The following is a 13,164-nucleotide window of genomic DNA, read 5'->3' as shown; positions in this document are numbered from 1 at the left end:
TGAAACAGCAAAAAATAACACGTAACCTATCTATGGTGTCTTGGCAGAAACTATGGTTAGCATGGGAACTTTTTTGTAGTTTAAAAAGCTACTTTTTAAGGAAAATAAAATTAGCATTATGATGATACTGTAAGTTGATGGCTAAATAAAAGTTTACAAATTTTAATGTATTAAAAAAAAAAAAAAAACCCTATTTGTGGCATTTTCAGACTCCATTAACATTTCAATTTTAGCCCAAAAGCAAGGTCACTAAACACATACATCAAGATGTCCACAGGTGGGAAATGTGAGGAGTGGATCAATGCACAATTCTTGCCCTGCAGTCTGTGATTAGTTGCCGTTAGTCCTTTCGACAAGCAATTTCTCACTGAAAAACATCTCAACACCTGAAATAGTTTTGCACAGATTATAAATCATGAATGTTCGTGCTTTGGACACTTCCGACACCCCCCTCCTGTTCTGATGAAGAGACCACTCGCTCACACTAAAGATCGCATCTTAGTATGCATCTTGGCATGAACTTGAGCTGGCATGTTTTGTGCAAAACCTATTGAAATATCCAGCAATATTGTGTGCTTCAGCAGAAGCAAGGAAATCTGACCATCTGTACAATGGAGTAACAAGGCCAACATTTGCTTACATAGTGACCTAGAAATAGAGCAGAATCCAAAATATTTATTCTTCATTTTACAGCATAAACAAAACAACAAATGTTTTTTAAAAATCCTCAAATGTTTCGGATTGTTTCTAGAATAAAATGAAAAAATTAAATTATAAAAACAGATTTTTAATGTGGCCGTAAACTTTTTTTCTTCACTAAAATACATTAAAAAAAGATAGAAAATGAGAAGAAAGGACAAGTAAAAACAAAAAGGAAGAAAACAGGCACTTGGCTGCATTACAAAAGAAATAGATTACATGTATCACCTTGTTTCCAATCTGTCTGGCACAACGAGAAAAGTTCAATTAGTAAAATGGCCTGTTAGTAACTGACCAATGCATGTACATAAAAATAAACTCTTGGCAGACCTATGTAGATTTAGAGGACATTTAATTATTTAAGAGGGTGATGCAAGTTCTTGCAATATTGTGAAGGAATCTAAGTGCAGCATCAGCTGGAGTATATTGCAAATCAATTCAGTCAAGCACTTATAGACAATTACTGACAGCAGAGGAGAGATTGTGCTTTTACAAACAATACTGAGGTGCAAAAGCTGGTAAATTTCCACAGTGTGTAGAACAAAAGCAGTTCTTGTATTTCATGAAATGTCATGCTCTACTGCAGTCTTTCTCTAAAGCATAACGTTCCCTCATCCTGATACTGTGGCTAAATTTACAAAAAGCATATTCACTCTCTAACTCTAAGCCTAAAAGGTTTTATGAAAGTGAACATGACAAATAAAACCAGTGTCATTCAAGACCGAAATACTGTTGTTTTAGCATGTCGATTGGTGTTAAGTTTGTTTGTTTTTATATTGTTTGATTATGTTTATATATTTGTGTACTCTCTTACACTTATCTAATTGCAAAGCACATTGGTTCAACTTTTGTTGTTTATAAATGTGCTTTAGAAATAAAGTTGACTTGACATGTGAATAGATGCTGTTGCTTGTATAACCTTAATGTAATAGTACACTGGGACCATTTAGATCATGGAACTGTTGGTGTCCGTGATGCCAAACGTTTATGTTATCGGATCAAAAGAAGAACATATGTTGTGCTGTCAGAAGCATTTGGGAACATTTGGAAATGGTGAAATGGTGTTTTGATTGAGTGAACGATCTTGACCAGATCTGCAATGAGGTTTATTCGTTGATTTGTTTTGTTTTGGTCCTACTCCATGCACCTGTCCAGACCGTCCCTGGTGGCGGCAAGTGTCCAACCAAATGAGAGTTATCAGTAACGACAGCAGGGAAATGGAAATTCAGTTTCACACGACACCTGCTGCCCACTAGAATACCAGAAAGTGGGTTAAGGAAAACAAGAACATTACTAATATCCTTACCACCTAAACGTTTGAGATGCTAAACTGCAGTACAGTAAAGTATTATAGTATCTTTGTATAACATTACCAGACACTACTCAACAATGTAAATATCTTGCATGGACTGTTCACTGCTTGACCCTGGAGTCATGTTGGGGTAATTGAATTTCAGAGAGGTTGGTTTGCAGAACAGTTATTCTGAATTGCCTTTAAGGCATGCAAAGAATTAATAAAGAGATTTCCCCTCTATTCATATTTAGCAATTGTTTTTACCAATGAGGCTCTTAAACATTGACTTATGGGCATAGCGGTAACATAGACATTTAAAGTAAAGGCATTTTCTCATCATTAAATTGTAGGAAAAAATACCGCATTAACACTTCAAATCAATAATCAAATTGTTGACCTGTGACATATGTGAAGCCTTATTGCATCAAAGGAATATTCCGGGTTCAATACAAGTTAAGCTCAATCGACAGCTTTTGTGGCATAATGTTGATTACCACAAAAAATATTTTCAACTTGAACCTCCTTTACTTTTAAAAAAGCAGAATCTAAGGATACAGTGAGGCACTTACAATGGAAGTGAATGAGGCACATTTTTGGAGGGTTTAAAACAGAAAAATGTTACTATTACATCAGAAATCAGCATAATTAATTCTGATTATAATTAATGGCCAGTATCGTCCAATCTCTGCCAACCATGTTAAAATACAATTATCATAAATTCTGGATTTATGTACTGATTATCATTATCCCATGTCTGCCAAACATGTTGAGTGGTCCAAACATCATCTGCAGCCTGAAAATGAACTTTTGATCAGATTTTAGGAGTGAATACACTTAGCTGCATAGAGTGCTATAGGATGCTCCCTTGCTCCCTATTTAGTGAATTACTTAACCTCCTGTGTGCTGTCTGTCTACACTGGTTGAAATGCACCTTATATTCATACTAACTCCATATAAAAGCAACTTTTTTCAGCTTTTAGATGAACCCATTAATTCTCAATGTGATAATGCACAGTGAATATAAAGGAATGCATTTACTAATGTTAATGCATAGAATCGTATCAAAATAAAATATATACAAAATGTATATTAAAATGAAACTATATTACCCACAGATGTGTTCATGTTTGAAATGTATTCAAAATAACTCAAATGTTTTTCAACTTTTGAGGGAATAATGTCCCAAAATCCAAGTATGTGGACATCATGTTAAAATGTAGTTTTTTTAAAGCGGCTTATCAAACAAAATGAGATGCTAATCTTTACACCCAAACAAGTTTCAATGAAAAAACTTTAAGACGTTTCTTACCAGAGGCACTTATGTTGGCTCTACACCCATAGACGTGCTTCACGGACATCAACGTCATGTTGTTGTGTTACGTGACTTGGTGCGCCTGAAGTTTAACCCGTAAATGACAGCCTAGAGTCTTGTAAACAGTATTCAGTCGGTTTAAAGAGTAGTGCCAAAAGCAAGTTGTATTTGAAGTCAACTGGAATGCATATTCTATGAACTCCACGCCCTTACCCAAACCCCAACCGTAAACCTAACCGACACTGCAGTGCAATTTTAATTTCTAAACTGAAATAACCTCCGAATCACACTTATCATTGTTTATGTGTACGTGATTACTTCCTGGTTCCCATGGGATCAGAGCCAGTGTCTCTGAGGTTGCTCGTGCAACACGCTGTCAGATGCCACTTGTCAGTAATTTGGCTGAATGGGGTTGATTTCATGGTACATGAACTGTCTGAAGCTACATTGAGTTTTGCATGGGTAATAACCACAAAATGTAATATCTACCTTATATACTGTGTTCAAATCATGTTTGGACCATTTTCAGTGAGACAGAATGCATCACATGGACAAATGCAGCATGTGTCTTTGAATATCTTTGAAAGCAGATATATGTATTCAGATGTATGTATATATTCATTCATTTTCAGGTTGATCTCTAAGGAGCTCATGGCTCTGACAGGTGAGGGTGACGTGTGATACAGCAGGACCAGGTGAGAGTTAACAGCCTGCCATTCACACACGATCTCCAGTAATGAAATGACAATTCCAATTTCATGCAGTAATAGGATGTACATGCTTTATATCAGGGTTCACACAAATTGATTTGGATTTGAAGTGATCTCTTGAAGAATGAAACCAAGCAATCGTTTCCGTCTCAGTGAGTGAACAAATAGATACAATTAATAGCATTCTCATCACAAACATAAAACCATCTTCTGCTGGTAGGTGTTTTAGTCTTTGTGAGAGTTTTCTGTAGCATAGTTGGAGAAACTTATAGTTGCTTATCTAATGTTTTGTATGTCGGTGGCACTTGCAAAGGCAATTTGAATCTGTTGCAAAATACCACCTTCACAATTGGATGTAAAAAAAATCCTCCAATCAGACTTTTGCCAGGAAGTTTTCTTCTAACTGTGTATAATTTAGCATTTTAAATTCAGGTTGTGTTTGAGGCCTAATTACTCTAGATACAACTGGATTCAATACAGTGTAAGAGCAGCCTCTCTACACTTGCAAAGAGGGGAAACTGTTAGGACTATTACAAACAAGATGTGAATAAGACTTGGATAATTAAGATGATCAGGGAACTGTGAATTTGTTGACTTGTTAATTTTTTTAATGAGCTTTTGCAAAGGCAACCAAACAGAAGATACCTCGAGGGAACTCGCTTGTTGGTGGCCTAAAAGGAAGAAGTTTCAAAATATTTATCTTTTAATTTCCCACGTGAGGACATTGTAACTCTTTTGTCACTGTCACTTATTTTCTAACGAATTTCAATTATTTCTACAAAATCTTTTGGTCTTGTAAATGTCTGCCCTTTTGGAATGAAAATGTTATTTACTCACCTTCATGATCTTCCAAACCCATACGACTTATTGTCTTCTGTTTAATTCAAAAGGAGATATTAGGCAGAATGTTTGCCTCAGTCACCATTCACTTTCAATGCACTTTTTCCCCCATACAAGTAATACAAGTGACTAAGGCAAACTTTCTACCAAATCTCTTCATTTGTTTTCCACGGAAGAAAGAAAGTCACACCAGTCCAGAGAACACGGGAAAATGCTTTTATCCATTTATTACAGTGACAACCCCCCTGGAGTTAAGTGCCTTGCTCAAAGACACAATTGTGGTGGCTGTGGTGATCAAACCAGCAACCTTCTGCATACCAGAATGTGCTTTAACTCACTACACCACCACCACTCTTAAGTGATGGTATTAAGACAGTTCCTGTGAAACATTTATTTTGGATCTCTTCTCTTTCTGGCAGATTGACTCAAAACAGGTGCTGGTCTGCTGCTGGCGGGACAGATAAATGATGGTCGATTTAATGTGCCAACAAGATTAAACAACAAGTTCTCTATTATCCTGTGGCTTGCTGGCAAGAATGATAGCCCCAAAAGTTCCAGATATGCCATAAAACTCTGCAACTAAATGAATAATATTATAGATTATCATGAAGCAGTGTTGAGCTCCAATGCAAATGTTTGAGTTTCTCCGTTACTCGTGTCAACAAATTTAATTAAAAATATTAATAATGTTGTTAAACAGGTTTCTTGAACATTCCAGGTTGTCTTCCATTGGTCTGCCAAACAGAATTGTTATGCCCCATTCACTTCCATTGTAAGTGCCTCACTGTAACCCAGATTTTTTTTTTTAAAGAAGGGATGAGTCAAAATAAATGTTTGTGGTAGACAACAGTATGCTACAAATGCTGTCGATTGAGCTCAACTTGTGTTGAACCTATAATATCCCTTTAAAGGTCCTTTAAGTATCACCTTAAACACATATTGTTGTCTTGAGGCTGTACTTTTGAAACGGTGAGTATTTTAATGTTTACAAACTGGCCCCATTCACTTCCATTGTAAGTGCCACACTGTAACCCAGATTTTTGTTTTTAAAGAAAAGGTGAGACATCAACATGAAGTCACAAATGCTGTCGATTGAGCTTAACTTGTATTGAACCTGGAATATTCCTTGAAACAAAAACTGCTCTCCATTTAATCTCATTGTGAGTTAGAAGAGAAACTTTGCAAAATTTTTGGATCTCATTTGGGATTTTTCCTTCTGACGGGTTTGAAAATTGTATTGACCACTAGCAACCAATTACGACAGACTTGGTCCACAAAGACCATAATAAACATAATTTTTATGACTAAAAAGAGTATTGTTAGTTACAATGACAAACCCACATCCCAAATCTGTCCACTAAAAATGGAAATTCTGGAATGTTTCCCAGTTGGCTGAATATAAAAGGGTGTTGTGGCATGTACTGTACCCATCACAAGACAGTCACATGACCCAATGTTGTTTGACATTTACACAGAAGCAGATGAACAAATACTCATCAATTCAGGAAGCTGTCAGTCTTTGTCTCCAGTGAAAACTGGTCCATATTATCGGTTTGACTTGTAGACAGCTAAGATGTGAGTATGTCTACTAACAGGAGAATAATCCTACTTTAGGATCTCTTGTCATTGAAATGGTCTGGTACTCATTATCCCGTAATCGTCATGCCATGAATGTTGCTCTGGCTTAAGTTTACCTCTAATCCCTGATTATTATGTCTCAAGTGAGTGGGTTTAAAGCAGACTTCCTTCTCACAAATCGTAGAACTTGGCCATATTCATTTGGAGGGACGGTCTTATCCTCTCCCTCTGCTTATCCACAAAAACATCTCAAACTTACAAGGTTTTTAATTTATTTTGTTCCAATAGAGAAAAATATATCTGTGTAGCACTCAAGAACATGAGTCTAGATTTGATTGAAAGGGGACATCATGATATTTTATTGGCAGTTAACTGGTTTACTTGAATCGCAAATCTCGATAATATTTTCTTATATGACCAATCCTTACAATTAATTTGATCAGTGTGTTCTAACAGACTCACCTTACTATACCAAATTTTTTACAAAAGGACTTTTACGTGGCTCATTGTACATATCGCGACCGTTTCTTGGTGAAATGACCACTAGAGGCGCAACAACACAACTTTTATTCACCTTCACACAAAGTAAAACAGCAGTTTTTCAGTTCTTAAACACTTGCTTTTGGTAAATGGTCTGCACTTATATAGTGCCTTTTTAAGCCTTAACGGTATTCAAAGTGCTTTACACTGCGTCTCATTCACCCATTCACACACACACATTCATACACCAATGGCAGCAGAGCTGCTATGCTAGGTGCTAGCCTGCCATTGGGAGCAACTTGGGGTTCAGTGTCTTGCCCAAGGACACTTCGGCGTGTGGAGTCGTGTGGGCCGGGATTCTAACCACCAACCCTGCGATTAGTGGCCAACCCAGTGACCAACTGAGCCACAGCCACCCTGTTCCTCACATGATGCTTTCATAAGACATCTAAACATTTCCCATTGCGCATGGCTTGTAAGGTGATATATCTTAATGTATGCATTACATATACAACAACATTTACAAGCTTGTTTCAACTGTGATCAAATTGCACGATAGCTCGACTGATAGAGCGTTTGCTCTTGCGATGCATTGGACTGGGGTACAAGTCCTAAAGAGCACATGAGTCGATACGTGAGCAGAAAGCGTCATAGAAGCACCACAAAGGGCATGGTTGCTGCAGCAAGTTCATGGAATGAACCACATAATATACTTTTGCAAAAATGTCACCAGTCACATCATTTATTCACAAACATCTTTAGGTCTGGGATTTGATCAAACCCTTAACCCCAAGGATTAAATATCTCATCCGGTGTCCTGAAAATAATGCTACCTTTCAGGATTAGCTACCAAAGCTATAATCGCATAGTTTTAGTGTTAGGGTTTGTGTTAGGGTTAAGGTTAATGTTAACCCTATTAGACTCACACCATGCCACACTACATGGTTGTTATGCTGGTAGCACATCCTGATAGGTATTATCTGCCTGAAAAGATGTGCTACCCATGTTTTTAACACTTTTCACACTGTTATAGTACATACCGACAGGCTCTCCCATGCGTCCTGACATTTTCTACCCATGTTTTAACTTTACATATCACTGTTGGTAACCCACCTGAGCAGGTAGCAGAACATCAGAACATCAACATTATTTGTGCTACAGAAATGAATAACACCTCGAATCGTACTCCTTGATGTGGAGAGGTGCACTCTTACTTTCTAAATGATTAGACTTACAATTGTTGCATGAAAGACAATAACACAGGCCTGAAGTGAATGTGGGCTCCGAGCCTTATAGGAACCAGAAGTTGTTTTTATATCTTTTGTCATTCCATAGAGCGTAACATTCGTTTAGAAGTGATGGAATGCTTCGACATTCTCTGTTTTTGTGAATGATTGAACTGCCTCACATTCAAACATTCATCAACATGGAATTGTTGGTTGTAATGATATAAATCATTTTGTTGTCAGTGTATTTACATATTCAATTCATATAGCAGATGTTTTATCCAACGTGATTTAAGGAACCTTACATGTTTATAGTTGTAGGCTGTTTTCTTTTTATATCTTCTGTTTTCTGAAATTAAAAGACATCAGTCATCAGCTCCACAGACTGTAGTCTGAAAGTCAAAGCTGATGTTTAGATGTTTGTCTCACATAAATGTATTATGAATCCTATAAAGAACATGAGCTCCAACACATTATCATGACACACGATTCTTTCTATGTATCACAGCAGCCCAGGCAGAATTTTAGGACTAGTTGATTTGCAGATTGCAATGTGGTGTTAGATGAGTTTGTGTTGCCATCTAGTGGCTCAGATAAATTACGTAGCCTGTTAAACAACTTTAATATATAGTGGTACTTATAAGGTAATCAAGGTAATCTAAAATCTAAATCTAGTTGTTTAGTGTGACACTATTATGTCTACTGTGCTAGTATTTAGAGTCCTTTTTCAAAAAGCCTTGAATAATTTACACATTAGGACTGTTTAAAGATATTTACGTATGCTGTGTTGGGTTGTAATTGGGCACCTGACCTACACTTTTACCTCTGCCAGCTAATCATGTGTAAGTTTGTACATTTTATTAGACATTTATTGATTTGTCCTTGTACATTAACCATACAGAGGTCTTCGGATCATTAAAGTTTACAACTCTCTCAATCAAAATGTAATTATGTTAATATCCACAGTAGTTTTCCCTCAAATCTGAATAGACTGCATTAATTGTGTATTATTGATTGTGGCCTTAATATGTATTTCTGTCATATTTTTCTGTTGCCAGAGGTCAAACCCTCAAATGAAAACTGTTCCATCAATGAATTATATATTTTGCTGCCATTTTAGCTAATCAATATTTTGGCTTGAATATTAATTCTATCTGTTTTGCTCCACATGAGACTCCTGTAAGCAACAAAATTATCTTTGAATCATGCATTCAGTAAAAAAATAAATCAAACAGATATGCACCAGAATAAAGAGAGATATATATATATATATATATATATATATATATATATATATATATATATATATATATATATATCCCTATCTGTTTCTTTCTATTCATCCTTTTTCCTCCATCTCTCTGTCATATCTGTCTATCTATTTATATATATATATATATATATATATATATATATATATATATACACTCACCTAAAGGATTATTAGGAACACCTGTTCAATTTCTCATTAATGCAATTATCTAATCAACCAATCACATGGCAGTTGCTTCAATGCATTTAGGGGTGTGGTCCTGGTCAAGACAATCTCCTGAACTCCAAACTGAATGTCAGAATGGGAAAGAAAGGTGATTTAAGCAATTTTGAGCATGGCATGTTTGTTGGTGCCAGACGGGCCGGTCTGAGTATTTCACAATCTGCTCAGTTACTGGGATTTTCATGCACAACCATTTCTAGGGTTTACAAAGAATGATGTGAAAAGGAAAAACATCCAGTATGCGGCAGTCCTGTGGGCTGAAAATGCCTTGTTGATGCTAGAGGTCAGAGGAGAATGGGCCGACTGATTCAAGCTGATAGAAGAACAACTTTGCCTGAAATAACCACTCGTTACAACCGAGGTATGCAGCAAAGCATTTGTGAAGCCACAACACGCACAACCTTGAGGCGGATGGGCTACAACAGCAGAAGACCCCACCGGGTACCACTCATCTCCACTACAAATAGGAAAAAGAGGCTACAATTTGCAAGAGCTCACCAAAATTGGACAGTTGAAGACTGGAAAAATGTTGCCTGGTCTGATGAGTCTCGATTTCTGTTGAGACATTCAGATGGTAGAGTCAGAATTTGGCGTAAACAGAAGGTTGCTTAGGAGACCTGGCTGGAGTCACTCCGCACGTCCTGGACTTGAACTCACGACTCCAGGGGTGGTAGCCAGCATCAATACTCACTGAGCAACCCAGGCCCCCACCATGGTCCCTTTTGTTACTTTGGCAATACCATCATACAATTATGGTATCAGATACCTTGGCACTTGTTATTTTTTATTTATTGATTAATGATTTCCATTATCATATTTATGTTCATATACCATGCTATTTACATGGTACTCAAATGGTACTTCAAAGAGTATCATTGTTCATGTCTAGAAAACACATTATTATCATGGTACCATTTTTTGTTATTTTTATTACATTCTATGTACATTTCTCATATGAAAATAACCATAAAAACAAACCTGACTTTATCAGTTGATCTGTAGCCATTCTCTTCCAAATATGCATGTAACATCAAGCATGGATAAAATGCACAATTACACTTTGGAATTATTTTGTTTGCAGAACTATCACAAAAGAGCCTACGGGATGTTCACCGTGAATGTGATGTGTGCATGTTATTGAATGCTCTACTGTATGTCACATGTCCACACCACCATACTGTGTTTCAGTTCTCATGGCCTGCAGCGTTTTACTGTTCAACCAATCACAAGTGACATGGAGAATGATGAAGGATCAGTGATGTTCTACTGTCTCTGAGTGTTTGATATTTTACAGAGAAAATAACCCTGATCAAAGCTGATACAGACAAATGCTCATCGCACTGCTTGAATTGTTGACCTCATCTCAACGTAACGTCTGCAACAAGGTAAGATCCGGTCTTCATTTCCTATTAAAGCTCTTCCAGAAGAGCAGAAAGGCTGCGTTTCCAAAAGGCTGTAATACATGCTACAATCTAATTGTTTTTAATGGTATTATTTACTATTATTAACTGTAGGAGTGGTGGTGGTGGCGGCGTGTAGAATTTTGGTGGTGGCGTAGTGGGCTAAAACACATAACTGGCCATCAGAAGGTTGCTGGTTCAATCCCCACAGCCACCACCATTGTGTCCTTGAGCAAGGCACTTAACTCCAGGTTGCTCCGGGGGGGACTGTCCCTGTAATAAGTGCTCTGTAAGTCACTTTGGATAAAAGCATCAGCAAAATGCATAAATGTAAATGTAAATTTTCTTAACTCCAGTAGTATTTAGTGTGCTTTTCCAAAAGTCTCTAATAAATGCCATTGTTTATTATGGTATTATTTAGTTAACCATAGTGGGATTTAGTGTGTTTTTTTTCCACATTAATAAATGCTGCATTTGGACTGTTTTAGGCCCTCAAGTTTTCCTCAACAGTTCTCAAATTTACAGTACAAACTACATTTAAAACGGTCTTTGAAATCAGACAGTTTTGAACTCTTTATGTGTGAGAGGCCATGAAAGTGTAAATGTGAAAATCTGTGAACATATCCCCCAATTTCCACATCATATAGACACAGTGGCATTTCCCAGTGGATCAATGATGCTGTCAGTCCTGATTATCTGTTTGTCCTGGAGTTGTTATTCATCTGGTGTGAAGGACATTGATCAGAGAGTGTTAATTGCACTATTATTGTACATGTACTATAGTCAAATATTAAAGCACCTAGGACTTGGGCGGCCATTGCTAAAAACGATTGCTCAGCATTCCATAGTTCTATATCTTCATGCTTTAGTGATCATTCAAAAAAATAAAGTTAATATTAAAGTTCAAAACACGATTAACTGGCTTAATAATTGTTCTCAGTGACACTGCCTCATTTAGCAAATTTGAATTTCTTGATCCACCAAATGCTAAATATCCTGCTGAGACAATAATCTTTTCAAGGCAAGTTTCATTATCAATGAACGACTTTTAAAATTGTATTAGTACATGTGGTCTTGTTTGACTCTTAATATGAAGAGAACTCTTTGCAAACTTGATGCAGTTTTTGCTTCTGAAGAAAGTAACTTATTGCAAAGCCAGAAGATGTGCAATACTGTAGTTTTATACTCTATAAGGAAAAAGACGAGCTCTGAACATCACCACACAACAAATAACTAATAGTGATGTAACAACAACAACAGCAGCTTAAATAAAGTCAGCAAACAGTAAAACAATCTTAGAACAGTAAACACAATGTTTATTCATTGTTGGGGCGGCTGTGGCTCAGGTGCTAGAGCGGGTTGGCTGCCAATCGCAGGGTTGGCGGTTCGATTTCTGGCCCACACGACTCCACATGCCGAAGTGTCCTTGGGCAAGACACTGAACCCCAAGTTGCTTCCAATGGCAGGCTAGCATCTTGCATGGCTGTCATTGGGGTGTGTGTGTGTGTGTGTGTGTGTGTGTGTGTGTGTGTGTGTGTGTGTGTGTGTGTGTGTGTGTGTGTGTGTGTGTGTGCTCACAAGCCATTAACAAATCAGCAACATTCTCCCGATAACTCTTTTAGATAAGTTGGGAAACCAATTGGGGGAATATGTTTGGTCTAATAGCACTATGTAGTTTGTTGTAAAATGCAAATAATTGAAAGTAAATTACATTGCGTAGTATCAGTGTCTCCAAAATCCCTGTTGCGAATTAGCATGAACCAGAGAGCAAACAAATCTTAACTGAAGTCACTGAAATGAATCTTTTTGGATTAATTTTTCTCTATGTTTAGTTAATATCTCATTAATTATTTTACTTTTATGTTACTTATTGGACTTTTCACTTTTAATGGATGGTACAGTGGAGAGAGGGGTTAAGAGGGACGTGACATAGGCCAACTTCGAACCTGAAGCCTCCTGAGCACAACTGTTGCAAGCATGTCTCACTCTGTCACGGCTTTGAATTTTAATGGAATATATTTAATGCAGATAATGTGGGACACTTCTCTTGTTTCTAAATGAATGATTCGATCAATGATTTTGGCAGCTTTACACTGTGTGACATAAGAGAGTGGTGTGCTTGTGTGTGTG

This window comes from Xyrauchen texanus, chromosome 44 (genome assembly GCF_025860055.1).
Source record: "Xyrauchen texanus isolate HMW12.3.18 chromosome 44, RBS_HiC_50CHRs, whole genome shotgun sequence".
NCBI classification, from domain to species: Eukaryota; Metazoa; Chordata; class Actinopteri; order Cypriniformes; family Catostomidae; genus Xyrauchen; species Xyrauchen texanus.
Note: the sequence above shows the minus strand (reverse complement) of the source record.